The sequence below is a fragment of the Akebia trifoliata genome, chromosome 6, assembly GCF_017979445.1.
Source record: "Akebia trifoliata isolate Shusen 1 chromosome 6, ASM1797944v1, whole genome shotgun sequence".
Classification (NCBI taxonomy): Eukaryota; Viridiplantae; Streptophyta; class Magnoliopsida; order Ranunculales; family Lardizabalaceae; genus Akebia; species Akebia trifoliata.
Window position 1 is genome coordinate 8,779,639 of NC_141380.1, and position 16,823 is coordinate 8,796,461.

The 16,823-nt window shown below is 34.3% G+C and overlaps 1 long non-coding RNA gene across 2 annotated transcripts; it reads right to left on the reverse strand.

The window, feature by feature from the left end:
* Positions 1 to 301: 301 nt before the first annotated feature.
* LOC147400100 (uncharacterized) lies at positions 302 to 5,198 on the reverse strand. 2 transcript variants are annotated; one of them, XR_015179186.1, is made up of 4 exons: positions 4,707 to 5,198; positions 3,682 to 3,768; positions 866 to 1,177; positions 302 to 520 (listed from the first exon to the last, which is right to left on the reverse strand). It is a non-coding gene; the product is annotated as an uncharacterized LOC147400100 (long non-coding RNA). The 2 variants fall into 2 exon arrangements; XR_015179185.1 differs by having other exon boundaries at positions 302 to 1,177; positions 4,707 to 5,196.
* Positions 5,199 to 16,823: the final 11,625 nt, after the last annotated feature.

Genomic DNA, 16,823 nt, shown 5'->3' on the forward strand with positions numbered 1-16,823 from the left:
CTCCAATCCACATCCACATCCACATTCACATCCCATCCACACCAATTAGTATTCAATCAATAGTATCAAAGAATAGTAAGACCTTAAAAAAGAAAAAAAAAAAAAAAACTATAACAACAAGAAAGCCTCCATTCATAATTTCATATATGCTCTACTAACTGAGTCCACAAAATATATCTCACCACATGAAGATGGTAATGCTATGTCAGATACTTCAGACACCGATTAAATATTCCAACCCCTTAAATCACACCAAAGATCAAATATGCAAAAGTAGGGCTGGCCTTTAAAAAAAAACATTAAGTAGTTCAATTCTAAGAGAGGAGAAACTATAACTTGATCTAGGACCACAAAGAGAGCCAAAGTCATCTACCTTTGTGAGGTAATAAGAACTGTAGAATGTAATCCTTGTCCTTGCTTCAATTGCTTTGAACTTGAAACTAACAGTCTAGAACCACCCTTTCCATTGGATTTAAGGGGGACTTTCATGGGATCTTTGGCAGCAAAAGCTTCAACCATCCTCGATCCACAAAAAATACCATGTCACTTATTAATTAGAGTCAGCCATAATCCTTAAGAGGTAATTACATTGGGCATTAATTGAGTTCGGACAAGATACAACTAAATCTTTCTTAATCAGGACAAGAGGTAATCCTTAAGGTTTAAAGTTTAAATTGTTTTTGTTTATTTGTGACATCAAGTGAAATAATGGGGCTGACCATATAATCGAGATAAGAGTTATGATGATCATGATATGTGGTCAACCCAACTAGATTGATGAGATGTCAGTTAAGAACATGGTTTAAATCAGAATAAAGAAAAATGAGAAGGTGAGCTATGACATCAAGCTATGAGATGAACATACATCAAGTATTCCTTTTACTCCCGCTTCCTCCAAGGCTTCACGACATGCGGCTTGGCCAACAGTCTCATCATTTTCCCATCCACCGTGACAATCGAATCATGAAAATAATATCACATTCAATACTCACCAACAAAGTAACAAGAAGATCTGAATATTACTGAATAAAATTATTAGAAAGGAAGAGGAATGAAACTTGCCTTTGGGAAGACAAGATCTTTACGATCCGGGGAAGAAATCATGAGGACTTCTAACCTATTCTTCAATTCAATAGTCTGATCATCAACACCTTTTATGATCCTGTAAGGAATACACCTGTGTATTGAATGAATAAATGGGTAAGGTACAGTTCACTTGTATGCAAGCAAAAAGTTCTAAGGAACATGATTGAATTGAGTGCTTACTCATAGAAGCAACTCCATAAATCCTCAAACAAGTTAGTGACTTGATCAAAACAACCAAAAAAAATTTTGCAGGGGAAAGTTACAGTAAACATAACTATAAAAAACAAGTTGGCATGATAAATGCAAACCAAATTGCATTAGAAAGCATCAACTATATCTTCCCAATATAAACAAACGACAAATAAATATTGTCAATTACAAGCTACTACTATGAAAACATACTGTGACTTATCGAATTAGCATTCCTAAGGAAAAATTTAATTGGGCACCCTTCATTAGGGGATTGACCTACAACCTTTGACCAACATTCTTCTCTACATTTAGAGATACATAATTGAGATTTATGGAAATTACCTCATATTGTCAATTACGTTCGCATGCACATGGTTTAAGAGGGTCCACAATGTGGACCAAAACCATCCCTTGTAGACAACACATGGTAAATTTACCTATACAAATCCATCTTATAGACCAAGAATATGTTGAACTCGTGTACACATGTTTTAAGAGAGGTCATGTGGCTCATTTATAAAGTTGTCATTTATCAAATCCATTAACATTCCTAGATGGATTTAGAATGCAACTTGGAGTGAGTGAGTTGGAATGTTGTATTGATTCAGTCCAAACCAACCTAGGGCAAAAAAAGCCCACTTATCCCTTACAGATACATAAGTATTGATTGATTCAACAACAAGCTCAACTAAAATAAGGATAATGGGTTCCTAATCTATTAGAGTATGGCTTAATTTGTACCCATTGTTATATAACTCTTCACTTGACTGATTAAGGCAAAAACAGAAAAGAAAAGCAAGAAAAGAGGTAAAAAAAAGAAAAGGGAAACAAAGATTGTGAAAAATCTGAATGTTGCTCAAATGCAAGTGAATAGTTGCTCACTATATAGTGAACAATTGTTCTCTGTAAGGTGAACAGAATAACTAAGTGGTATAGCAAATGTGAATTCTCTATATAGTAAACAAACGTTCTCTATAACACTTAAGAAAAATTCAGAAACTTCCCTCCGTTCGCCATGTTCAAAGCACATAGCAAATAGAGCCTAACAGAATTCTGTTAGTTTCAATTTTAGTCCTCCTTAGTCTTTAATTCACCCAATCCATCTTATCATATTAGTGTGGTGACCCCACACTAATTGGTTTAATTAGAACATAGTAGGGTTCAGAACAATGGTTTTATGGGGTGTTTGGCAATGGATGAAAGCTCAACCCTGATTAGAATAAAATCGAAATAGCTTAGAACTTGACTCCATAAATCAGCTGCAGGTGCCAACTTGCTAAGTTGGTTAAATTCTGTGTGTGGCTTCCATGACAAAGGTTCAAAACCCACCTTTCACCGACTACTTACTAACTTGTATCTCACTTGCCAAGCAAAGGAAAGAAAATCATGCAAGGATCCAAACATACTCACATGGTGGCCTTGCGAGATCCAATCTAATGTCACATGTCACCATGACATAATCCTATAGCTCCCTGTCTTAGAACGCCATTTTCCTTTGCCCCAATGTGCCATGTGTTACCCTAGGCTAAATTCTTTCTGGAGGCATCGTATGCCCCTACCAGGGGACCCCATGGTTGTGCCATTAGCATTATGGTGTCATGTGACTGCAGGTAAAAGGTCACATGCCTTGGAGATCAAAGGAATAGATTATTTTTACCACATGAACGAATATTTCAGAATGAGTTTGGAGTCTGCTAGGCAAGTTTTTGCTCTCAAAGACGACCAATACACCTCAAGAGGAAGGTGCCCTCCCATAGATTGCCTTAAAAGCAAGTATTGACAAGATGTCAAAGTCATATGGAGGCTGTAATGCTAATGAAATAACCAATAATCTTTGACAAATGTTTGTTCTAGTCTTCTAGAATGTCAATGAGGTGAGCTAACTAAAATGCTTATATGGGTTAAATTGTTCTGACTTTTGGATGATGTTGTTAAGCTCTACATCTCAATTTTTGTTTCCATAATTGAGTGTTGTATGTGAAGTATCTATAAGAATTTCTAAATGTAGTTTTATCTCTTTTTGTATTTATAATTAGAGCATTGATGCCTACACAAGGAATAACAAGGAGAAACCTTCCACTAGATCTATGAGAAATTTTTTTTTTTTTTTTTTCTTAAAATGAAAAATTATACTTGTAATTTGCAAGTCATTAAAGTAGTAAAAATTTATATTTGGAATTTATAAGGCATTAAAGCAATTTCACAACTTATGATACAAATTAACATACAACACTCAATTATGGAAAGAATTTAACAATTTCTTTTACAATAATCTGCTGGTAGAGTACCTTTGAAGCTAGCCAACGATACATTAAAATATAAATACAAAGAGAATATACTCCACAAGAAAGAAAAGCCTTAGAACGAAGGGGCATGCATAAGGTAATTAATAGCCACACAAACCTCATAAGTTACTGTTCCACCAGACGTTGCTGCTTGACGGAGTGTTACATTGGATATAGCGCCATTTGCCGAAAGGAAGCAAACAGCCTGTAGATCATGATGAGAAAATGACATTATTTTTTAGGTACATCATGAAATGTAAACACCCAAAAATAAAAAACAAGTTAGTGACTTAATCAAAATCAACCCAATTTTTTTTTTTTGCAGGGGAAAGCTACAACATACATAACTATAAGAAACAAGTTGACATCATAAATGCAAACCAAATTGCATTAGAAAACATCAACAAAATGACAAATACAAGGAGCTATGGAAGACAGCATCACAAAACCGATTTTATTATAGTTTTTGGCTCCAATTGGATTGTTCACATAATTATCAAAAATTAAGAAATTAAAAAAAAATGCAGCATTTTGATCATCATGAGATCACTACAATCTTAATGAAAGCGAGAGAGAGGATAAACCTTGGAATAGGAACCAAGGTCACACATCTTGCCCAATTAGAAGTCACAGATGTTTTGTACAAGGTAAATATGAGATTGCAATAAAACAAGTTAAAAAATACCAAGTCATGCACATTCAACATCAAATGCAAGGAAACCATAGAGCGCAAAAAGAATGTCAAAGCTAATAAAAAGTGAGAAACAAATCATATCATAAAGCAGTAGAGGGTTAATTCTCAAAAAATACATATTTAGTCAATAGCTTAGTGGTATAGCATTTGACTACAGAACAAGGGATCACCTGTTTGAATCCAACTAAACCAAAATATATTGCAATTGACCTATAAGAACAATATTGAGTGGTTTTTAACTGAATGTTACATAACTCTGTTTCCAAATAGTAAAAAAGTGAATGTCTAAAAGAGGAAAGCCACATTATCCTTTAAGTAAATCTGTAAACGAATAGATTTGCCACATTATAGGATAGACAAATGTAGAAAAAAAAAATTAAACAAAATTAATTGAACTATTAAAAAAAACCCTAAAAACAAAGGAAGATTAGTTGAACAAGAAACAATACTTATTGGAACTGAACCAATCAAATGGCTATCTCAAATTGAGCTTTAAAAATAGTTGGCTGAGAAGATAAGTTTTTTGATTTGAGCTCCAGTTCTTGGAAGGCACAGATGACGACGAGATCGAGAGGATTTAAGTTTTAGTTGAAGAAGACAATCGACAATTTTATTAATTGGTCGATCAAATATGTAAATGAGATATCAAATATAGAGAGAGGAGAGATCAAAAGGATTTGGACTTAAGATCTTCGATTTGAGCTTAAGTAGAAGAAGACGATCAACAATTTCGATCGAATAGGTGTGAGAGAGAGAGATCAAACACAGAGAGAGGAGAAATCGAGAGAGACTTACGACAGAGTGATCAAGAGATCGAGAGATCTTACAGATTGATCGAAAGAGAGAGTTAAAGAGATCGAGCGATCGAGAGAGAGTTAGAGAGATCGAGATAGATTTACAGATAGAGGAGAGAGGAAAAACTTATAGAGAGAGTGGGTGAAAAATAGAACGAGAGAGGGAGAGTCCGTTAACACAATGGGTCCAGTAAAACGATGGACAAAATTCGGTGGGCTAAGGCTATCAAATTGCTTTATGGGCTTAAATGTGGGCTTTGGACTGGCAAAATATAAATGATGAGTTCGGGCTACCAAATTTAAGGCTACAGTGATGCCGGATTGTTACTATTTTGACGCAATGATGCTTCTTTTATTTCATCAATGATTTGTGATCGTTGATTAATTGATGAATTCAAACCCGATAAGTCGTGTTAAGAAAAATCTAGAATACTCAATTCTATGTGCTTAAATATTTGATATAAACAAGTAAACAAATTACTTATACTATACCCTCAATAAAAATATCACTCACAAGTTGAAGAAGAAAATAACACTCTATTAAGAAAAAAACACAACTTTTACAAACACTCACATTTTCTACAACCTCTCAACTTGTTTCTCACAACTTGATTTCTCACTTGTTTTCTTACTACTTGATTTCTCACTACTTGATTAGAAAATGAGATAACTCATCCCTATTTATACTTGTGGCACCTCCTTAACTAATGGCTAGGATTGTGCCAACACATTTTTAATCTAATGGTTATAATTTGCCATCTAGAACTTTCCACCAAAATATATATTAATCTAGATTTTTCCACCAAAATATCTACTATTCTAGAATTTTTTACTTTTCTTATATCCAAAAACTTCTAGAGTTTTCTCTAAGAAGATTCTAGAAATTGAGCTCTAGATTGCCATTGGGCTTGGGCAATAAATGTGGGTTTTTCCTAATTGGGCTGGTGTTGAATTTTAACACTCCCCTTCAACACCAGCTCTCACTCTTTGCATCATGCCGAGCTGACGACGAAGGTTTTCAAACTTGTCAGTACTCAATCATTTTGTAATTAGATCATCTATTTTGATTTTTCTCTTTTCAATCTCTTCTTGAATAATCTTCTCTTTTTCATAGTTTTGATCCACTCAGATCTTTGTGATGCTTCTTCAAATATCTCGAGTTTTTTAACAGTTGTTTCTTTAGTTATGGCTGCATTGGCATATTTGGGATTTGATTTGCGAATTCTAGTTGACCTTCTTAGTTGTGATTGTGGAGTTGATACTTTTGCTTCATCAGGATGATCTGATTGTTGATACACACCAATTTTCCAAAGATTTTGAGCGAACTCTTGATTGTTATCACTGTCATGTAGATCTCTAATTTCATTTGAACTTGGTTGAATTTTGACAGTGTGCTCTTCCATATTTTGTTGTAGCTTATCTTCAAATTCTCTTGAGTCTAGCAACACCTTTTTTCCTAAGGACCACCAAGAAGATGCTTCGTCGAATACCACATCTTGTGATGTATAACAACTTCCAATTGTAAGATCACAACATCTCCACCCCTTTCTCTAACTATCGTATCCAACAAAGATACATCTAACTATTTTCTTGTCAAACTTGCTGCTTAAATGATTAGGAATAAATACATAGCAAATACATCCAAATACTCGAAATTAGCTAATTGTAGGCTTTATGTCCCACGGTTTTTCAAAAGGTGAAACAAACTCTAACCTTGGTTGTGGAAGTTTGTTGATCACATGAGCTGTTGTTCTCATAGCTTCGGCTCAAAACCTTCCAGGTACATTATTTGCATGTAACATACTTCGATAAATTTCTGCAAGATGTCGATTCTTTCTTTCTACTACACCATTCTACTGTGGTGTATTGGCACAAGTATACTGATGGCGTATTTTGCATTCTCGTAGGTATAAAGAGAACTCGCCCGAGCTATATTTTCTCTCCCGTTATCTGTGCGTAAGCAACATATATTCTTTTCCATTTCTCCTTTAATTATTTCTTTGAACTCTTTAAACTTTGAGAATGTTTTAGATTTTTCTTTTATAAAGAAAACCCACACATACCTTGAGAAATCATCAATGAAGGTCACCATGTATCGCATTCCTCTAACTGATGGTTGCTTGACTGGCCCAAACACATCAGAGTGAACTAACTCTAATAGTTCCTTTGCTTTAAACTTCGATTTCTCGTATGCTCGAATATTTGATATAAACAAGTAAACAAATTACTTGTACTATACCCTCAATAAAAATATCACTCATAAGTTGAAGAAGAAAATAACACTCTATTAAGAAAAAACACAACTTTTACAAATACTTACACTTTTTACAACCTCTCAACTTGTTTCTCACAAGTTGATTTCTCACAACTTGTTTTCTTACTACTTGATTTCTTACTACTTGATTACAAAATGAGAGAACTCACCCCTATTTATACTTGTGGCACCTCCTTAACTAATGGCTAGGATTGTGTTAACACATTTTTAATCTAATGGTTATAATTTGTCATCTAGAACTTTTCACAAAAATATCAATTAGTCTAGAGTTTTTCACCAAAATATCTACTATTCTAGAATTTTTTACTTTTTTTTTATCTAAAAACATCTAGAGTTTTCTCCAAGACGATTCTACAAATTGGGCTCTAGATTGCCATTGGGCTTGGGCAATAAATGTGGGCTTTTCCTAATTGGGCTGGTGTTGAATTTTAACAAATCGATGATGGGGATTCTTAAGTTAGATGATGCAACTGATGGTTTGAGATCAACTAGACCTTCTACTCCCATCTTTGATTCCTCAAATTTCTTGACTTCCGTCATCTGATTGTAATCCGTCTCTCCTACAACTGCCATTTTTCTTTCGTCCCGAGAAATTCTTAATTCAATAGATCTCTATAATTGTTAATGGTGATTCTTTGATCTGTTTGAACTTAAATAATGGTTTGAGATCTTTCTTTATTTATTTTTTTTGTTGGTAGGTGACTGGGACCATTCTTTATTTAACAAAATCTGGAGATTCTTTCGCAAGAAAAAAAATCTCTTATTTGTAAAAACAAGTTGGAGAATAAATGGAATACTAAAGTCCAAATAAATGTAAAAGGGAAAATTACTGTTAAGGCCATGTTTGTGAGTATACGGACAAATTGAAGGACTTTTCCAAACATCCATCATAATAATTGATATAAAATAATTAAAATACCCCTTACAGTTAACACATAAATTATTAATTAATTCCTAAATATTAATAAATTAACAGTCTTTACATCTCGAATGTTGTAAATCTATGAAAAACATTTGAAAAATGCTGGTATTTACTGTGATTCTCACAAATCTAACATGGGATGTGCACATAACCATATATGTGTTTCCTCGCGATACGAGTAGAAACCATCTACTGTTATCTATCAATGTCCACGTCAAAGTTTTGAGAATCACAGTAAATCATGTGTCAACCCAGCACGACTCAAAACATTTACCACACTAAATATGATTTCGAATCTTACTAAGGGTCACTTGAGTTCAAATGGAGGACTTCATTTGAAATCCAACACCAAAGCCATCTAGATTTCACGAGAAAACCCAAATCCAAATAAAAACAAATTCCTTTGGATTTGATCCAAGGTTTTGAAATGGATGGCTATTGAATGTCCATGGAATTCCAAATTTAAAATTAAAATTTAACTGTGAAAATATATTTTGTAAAATATGTTTTTTCAAAGTTCTTAGAATTATGTCCTCTACATCCTTGTAGCATGGAATCATGTTTTATTTATGTCAAAAGGTGAGCTCAACGACATTGAGTAAAATTTGAAGTCTTATTAAGCTAATAAGATTAGCATATCTCTTATTAGAACATGATTGGAACCTTCTAGTTCGTAGGACTCCATACAAATCCAATATAACCTTTAAAAATTACAAATAAATTTTTTTAATAAAAAAATTAATAATCGGTCGGAATCCGATGAACGGCTCTAATGAATTCGACCACATTGATCAAAAGTCGTTCTTAATACGTCCTTCCTCGCGGTGGTGTGGTGACTGCCAAAATCAGTCCAACGCTCAAGTTATAGAAACAGAGGAATCATCTAAGAAACTGGTTAGATTCTGATCCTTCCAAAATATCCCCTTCAATAGTGTTTACTGTGCTATTTATCCCTCATTCACCATCCATCAGGGTTTTCCTCTCTATAGGCTATAATCATGGGATATCTGTCGACTCTATGGAATTGTTTATCTAATAGAAATCTCTTTAATTGATCATACTAAACTACAAAGATTTCCTCTCGGATCTCTAGGATTGACGTGTGCATATCAGGCTTACGGTTATTCTACGACCAACCTTTCCCTACTTGGCTGACTTCGTTTCGTTTAATGTTGTGCTGCCCTTCTTACTAGGCTAGGGAGGTCTCTGCTTTAACTTGCCATGCTCGAAGGGTAGCGCCCGTATGCTGATCTGTGCCTGGTACCACTTAATTGATTTGGATACGTGTATGGCTTAGATTAGTAAACAATTATTTCCCTCTACAATAATAATAATAATTAAAACCTAAAATAAAAATAATATTCTGAGGTAAACCCCAAAACCGATTCTTTATTATCAAAAAATCTTAATCTAACTAAACCAATTTAAAAGAATTTTGAAGGACTAAAAAAAGAACTTTTTGACCAAATTATCCCTTTACCCTTTCTCTAATTCAATTTCAATCTCTTAATCAACTAAAATTTGGGGGGAAAAGATTTAAAATTCCGCAAAAATCATTTTGGAACCACTAAAGGGACTTACTCTAAGATCAATGGTTAGGATTTAAATTAAATTTATCCTAATACCCTAGTCAACTTGAAATCTACAAAGTTGTTTCTATCTTGAAGGCTCACAAAACAAAAACATCTATATGATTATATTCCTTGAATTTAAAAAAAATTAAAAATTAAAAAGCTGTAAGAAAAGGGACGATTGACACAAAAAATTTAACAAAAGTATGTCTGAAAATTCCTATAGAATCTCCCTTAAGTTATCAAATAAAAAAAAAAGTCTCTATAAAGAAATCTCTCCACCAATTTGAAAAACAAAAGGAATCTTAAAATTTGTAAACCAAAAAAATCTAGATAAAAAACCATAAGCAAACAATCGGTTAATAAAATTTCCTAAAAATCTATAGAAATAAAAATGGCTAAAGATGAGGATGCAACAAAAATGTTTCAAGAAGAATTAAAAGACAACACCATTTCTTCCAACTTTTCTTTATAATTAACCCTTGCACGTAGGAATTGTTTGATTCCCAACTTCAAGATTTAACGAAAAAAGGATGTTTCCAAAAAAATTAAAAATTTATGCCAGTACTTCCAATTTTTCTTTCTTTAAGATAAACCCTTACACGTTTGAATTGTTGGATTCCAATATTCAAAATTATATATATATATATGGGCCATATGTAAAAATAATAGTTTTTCAAAATATGGGTTAGAGATTTTGGATTGACCTGACTTTTTACGAGGTTGGTCACTATGATGAGAAGATCAACCTCACAAAAAATCATCTCAATCTGAAACGACTAAATCCATCAAAAGTGATTTACAAATTATTGGCAAAAGTTGATAAAAATCAATGGTCCACATTCTAAATCACTTTTAATGGGGTTAGAAATTTATGATTGGACTAATTCTTTTTTTCAGATGATCTTCCCATCATAAAGATTATCCTCACAAAAAATCAGCTCAATCCCAAATTTCTAACCCATATTTTGAAAATTTATTAATGTTATATTATTTTTACATATATTTTTTCATATGTCCCTTGATCTGTTCCCTATGTATATGTGGACACGTGATTTATTCAATTTTGAATATTTCAACCAATTTGTAGGGGGTTTTGAAGTCGCCACCATTCATATTTGAAATGAGTGTGAATGGTCACTTGGATTGCATTCTTTTTTTGAAAATCATGTTTTTTTGCATTTTGATAACTCTCGTACGGATACGACTCATTTAGTCCAACTTTTAATTTTAGGTAAAGGGATCCATTTTATGGAGTAGGAAAGGTGTTAGCACCATACTTCATCCACCGTTGGTGATAACCTCGAATTCGGTCCATTTTAAAAAATAAAGAAAAAAAAATAGTTGAAAAAATCTAACTTGTACCCTCGAAGATGAGAGATTTGGATATTGGTTCAAATCGTTGAAGGCATCCTTATTACAAAAAAGACCCCTTTTATGATTCAAACCATTTGTGGTGTGTATGTGTATGTATAAAAAAAGGGATAAGTAGAAGAGGGAAGTGGAGAGGAGAGAAGGGGGGTGATCATTGTCCAAAGCCCACCTTATTTTTCTTGACCTTCTTTGACTTTTCTTGACTTGCTTAAGAGAGTTGAGAGTTGAAAGAAAATTGAGAGTTGAGTATTGAGGGTTGAGAATTGAGGTGAGTTGAGATTTGAGAGTAATGAAGTGAGTTGAGAGTAGAGAATTTTTTAGATAGAACTTTTTTCAAATTTTCATTAAGTAGTGAGAGTTGAGAATGGTGGGGGTTTTATAGAGTTTGGGAGTTATTTTTAAGGGTAAGATGGGGTGAAATATTGGGAGAGTAGAGAATAGCATGAGTTTTGAAGGTAGGGAGTATAAAATTTAGAGTTAAGATGATGGTGGTTGTGTAATGAAGGTAAATAGGTGATTTTTGACTCAAATGGTTTGGATCCTACCCAACCCATTTGAGTGGAGTGTTTAGTAAGGTGAGATGATGGGTGTTTAAGGAAGTAGTCGTGATTGAGTAGTATCTGATTTAAGAGAATGGAAGGTGTAAAAGGGTGGTTTGGAGGGTGAGGGAGATGGTGACATGTGGTAAGATGTGGGAAGATTAGGGGTTTAGATTAATTGATGGGAGAGAATGAGTATTTGAGGCGGAGTGTAAGTTTAGGTTGTAGAGATTGTAAATTAGGAGAATGTGGTGGTTGGTTAGTAGGGAGTGATGATAGTAGGTAGGGGGAGGTGTTTGATTTGAGATGATGGGTGTAGGTTTATGTAATAAAAATGATAGATTAGGGGAAGGTGATGGTTGATTAACAGGGAGTGATGATAGTAGATTAAGGGAATGTGTGGGTTGATGTGATTTTTTTAGACAAAAAGTAATGGGGTAGTTAATTTTTTAGAGAAAAGTGATGGGAGTTGGTGGTTTGATAAGGAAGTTGAGATGGGGTGATGACATATGTCATTTTAGATGAAAAAGTGATGATTGATTTGATGTGGGTAGTGATTTATGAGTTAAGGTTGTGGGTTGGATATAAATTGGATATGGATTTGGGCTTAAGGGTATTGGACTTAGGTTTTAGGAAGGTTGTAAGTATTTTAAGATAGGGTAGGGTTTGTTTTTGGGTAGGCTTGGGTATGTTGGAGATATTTTGGGGTTTAGGTTATGTGGAGTTAAGTTTAGGTTAAGGGGTAAGGTGAGGGATTGGTTTTAGGGAGTTGAAGGTTGGTGGGCCGTATGGGTTTGGAGTGTAGCGGTGAAGGTAAAGGAAATGATAGGTGTCCGAAGTCTCATTTTTTTTATTCATTTTTTTGGGGTTTTTTAAAATATCAGATTAGTCAAAATGTCACGTATTAGCAAGTTGGGTTTTTTAGGCCCGTTGGCTAGTTTTATTGAAAATGGGGTATTTTTGGGTTTGGGAGTGGAGCGGTGAAGGTAGGGGTGCGCCAATTCTTTTTGGTAGGCCTACTAGACCACTAAGAAGCCTCAAGAGCCTCGGTTCGATCAAAATGCCATATTTGAGTGATTCTAGCTTTTGAGGTCCGTTGGCCAATTTTATTGAAAGATTGCTATTTTTGAACCTTTTCGAGTGGGGGCTCATTCAAATTGGGGTGTCTACAGCTGCCCTTCTTTGCAGGAATTGCGTGTAAAGAACTGCAAAACATAAACTAAACCCTTATTTATACGGGCCGAAAAAACTTTGTAAAAATATGACTTCGGATTATCGATTGAATTGATGAATTTTGTGGAAAATGGCGACTCAAACACGGGGTCTAACAAAACTTTACCTTATTAATTCCTTAATCTCGATGGCGCGGAGCTCGTGTGAGATATTGGATTTGATGAAAATTTGATTAGTTTTGAAATCCGGCTATTTTCTTCGGTCGTGTTTTGACAAATCGGAATTGAGGGCAATTCGAAAGGTTTTTGAAATTCTTTTGATTTTTTTAACATATTTGGAAGTCAATACCCGAACCAATACCTTTGCAAGGTACTGAAATACTCCCTAAGTCATATTTTCTCAAAAAAAACCACAAGGCGATGATGATGTATGGTGCGTTCTTGACTTCTTTACTTTCTTTCTTTTCCCACCTAAAATTTACTCTTCATTTCCTTCTTTTGTTGATCTTACTATATTTCTACCATAAGTTAACCCTCTCAATTTATGCAATGTTTCTTGTAATGACGCATTTGATCCTTTCAATGGTGCAAGCAATAAGGTTGTTAACAGTTACCACAAATCGAAGAGAGAGTTTTGCTATTGGAGTTGAATCAACCAAGATCTGAAGGCAGGAGAAATACATAGTCTGAGTCGCCCCCATTTAGAACCACATTCATTACAACAATATCAATATGAGCATAAATTATGAAAGAGCGTGTTGTATTGGTGCTACTCTCTTGTAATATTAACATGTTGTTCTGGTTGAAATTTGAAGTATTTACTCGCAGTAGAGATACGCAGTTATCAGGATCTTGGTCGTTAACAATATGTGTCATTTCTTGAACAACACCACTGAAAGCGCCCTCGATCCGTGGGGTGCGCGGATCCGCTTTTGACTCTTGAGGTTTGGGAGTCGCCACCTAGTTATTGTGGTCTAGAAACCAAACTGACTCTAACATAGATAAAAAGAACTAATCTACCACAAAAAATCTGAATTCGGGGATCATGTTACGGGGTTGGAAGGTGTTAGGCACCAACCCTGCCTGGCCAAAGCCGGTCTCTACTAACTTCCCAAATATATCACATTGCTAAAAACCTAGATAAAATTAAAAAAATTACATACCTTTCCGATAGCAAGGATTTTGTTCCCTCAGATCTGACAAAAAGAGCTCCTTGTACTGTACTCCCTTACTTCGTTCTGTCTCCGGATTTGACTTCGGATCTCCTAGATCAAGGTATCTCCTTATTTTGGATCTGAACTCTTCAAGTTTGTTGTGGATTTGGGGGTGTTTTGGAGGGATTTTAGGTGTTTTCTAGACTAAAATTGAAGGAGGGATGTTAGGTAAGGAGTTGGGGCTCCAAAACTAGGGTTTATGGGGGGCTAGGGGAGCTTCTAGACCTACTTCTCTTAGGGTTTATGATTTGATACGAAAATAGAGTGTGAGCACCTCTATTTATAGAATTTTTTAAGGTTGATTTGGATAGAGTTAGTGTTTAATTAGAGATCTTTTAATTAGAGTTGTGTTTTAGTTAAAATTGTTTTAGGTAGAATTGTGTTTTAATTAGAATTGTTTTAGGTAGAATTGTTTTTAAGTTAGAACTCTATTAGATAGAGTTATTAATCAATTATAATTCTATTATGACTTTTGGTCTTATTTGATTGACTTTTAATGTTTTGACTTTAGTCTTAATTGATTGACTTTTAATATCTTGACTTTAGTCTTGCTTAATTGACTTTAATTTTGACTTCAGTCTCACTTGATTGACTTTAATACCTTGACTTCAGTCTTGCTTGATTTACTTTTAATTTTTGGAGAACCCCCCTCTAAAATATTTTTAATTCTTTGGACCCCCAAATGGAGGGGTCCTTAAAGAAATACCCCACGAACCCTCAACAATTTTACCCGAAAGTCCGATTGATCGATTTTTTAGGTTCAAAATTTTAAATTAATTTCATTAATGTTTCACTTTAATTATTTAATGTTTTATTTATTAATTTCGAATTTTTTAATTATGAAAATTCTGAAATTACAGTTTTGCCCCCGGAGAGGACTTTTCACGTTTCAAGTCGGTTTTTAATGTTCTAGGATATTTTAGAATCGGTTTTTCGTAAGGAATTCAATGAGAATGTTGGTTTGTGTCATTTATGAAAATTTTTATGTGAAATGATTGTGAACTTTATGAGGGGCATTTTCGTAATTTTGTCAAATTCTATTAAAATTGGTGAAATGATTTATTTGGTTACGATTTGTTATTTTATGTGTTCGAGAGAGTTTTCCTAAGCGTAACGTAGGCTCTAGGGTTGTTTTTAGTTTAGGGGTATTTTGGTAATTTGATAATTTTTTAGTGATTTTTATTATGAAGTTTCTTTTTGGTCTGCAAGATGATGATTTCTATGTTTCTGGGGTTGTATTTTCCTAGCGTAGCGTGGTTTCTAAGGTTTTGTCAATTCGAGATACCTCATCCGGATTTCTGAAACACATCTGGTAACAAAATAAAGCAATGGAATACACATCCATAATTGGGAATCATTGCAATCGGATTGACAAGTTGATTAATCAGGCGAGTGCAAAAATGGGGTGTCTACAGATGCCCCTCTTTGGCAGAGGGTTGAAGCAAACTAGATAGCAAATCTATTTTGGTAGATAGTGCGATATCTGAATGCCAAAGCTAGTGACAGTTCATTTTGCAGCCTGATTTAGCAATTCGTCGGGGTGTTCGGATCCTTGAGGGTAAAGCTCTCCCCGAATTTAAAGATTGTCAGGTCCTTGAGCAAGAGCTCTCACTGACAGTGTCAGATCCTTGAATTTTAGAGAATTCTCCCTGACTAAGAAGTGCAAGTGTGTGCACTGTGTGAAATTGAGTAAAATCTGAGTAAAACAAAACTCGAGAAAATTTGAATGATATTTGAGACAAATCTGAGCAAAAGTTGGGAGAAAGTTAAATGTCCTACTCTACCTACTCTAGGTGAAAGAGTAATGAATTTATATTTTTTTGAGAGTCTTATTCTACCTACTCAGAGTGAAAGAGTAATGCACTAAATTTTTTTTGGGAAGTTCTACTCTAATTACCTGGAGTGAAAGAGTAATGAACTATTTTTTTTTTTTGGAAGTTCTACTCTTCATACTCGGAGTGAAAGAGTAATGAACTAAGCTTTTTAGAAGTCCTACTCTACCTGCCTAGGGTGAAAGAGTAATGAACTAATTTTTTAGGAGTCCTACTCTACCTGCCCAGGGTGAAAGAGTAATGAACTAATTTTTTTCTTTTTTGGAAAGTTCTACTCTACTCTACCTACTCGAAGTGAAAGAGTAATGAACTAAATTTTTTTTGGGAAGTTCTACTCTTCCTACCTGGAGTGAAAGAGTAATGAACTAAGCTTTTTAGAAGTCCTACTCTACTTGCCCAGGGTGAAAGAGTAATGAACTAATTTTTTTGGGACATTCTACTCTACCTACTCGGAGTGAAAGAGTAATGAACTAATTTTTTAGGAGTCCTACTCTACCTGCCCAGGGTGAAAGAGTAATGAACTAATTTTTTTTTGGAAAGTTCTACTCTACCTACTTGGAGTGAAAGAGTAATGAACTAAATTTTTTTTGAGAAGTTCTACTCTTCCTACCCGGTGTGAAAGAGTAATGAACTAAGCTTTTTAGAAGTCCTACTTTACTTGCCCAGGGTGAAAGAGTAATGAACTAATTTTTTTGGGAAGTTCTACTCTACCTACTCGGAGTGAAAGAGTAATGAACTAATTTTTTAGGAGTCCTACTCTACCTGCCCAGGGTGAAAGAGTAATGAACTAATTTTTTTTTTGGAAAGTTCTACTCTACCTACTCGAAGTGAAAGAGTAATGAACTAAATTTTTTTTGGGAAGTTCTACTCTTC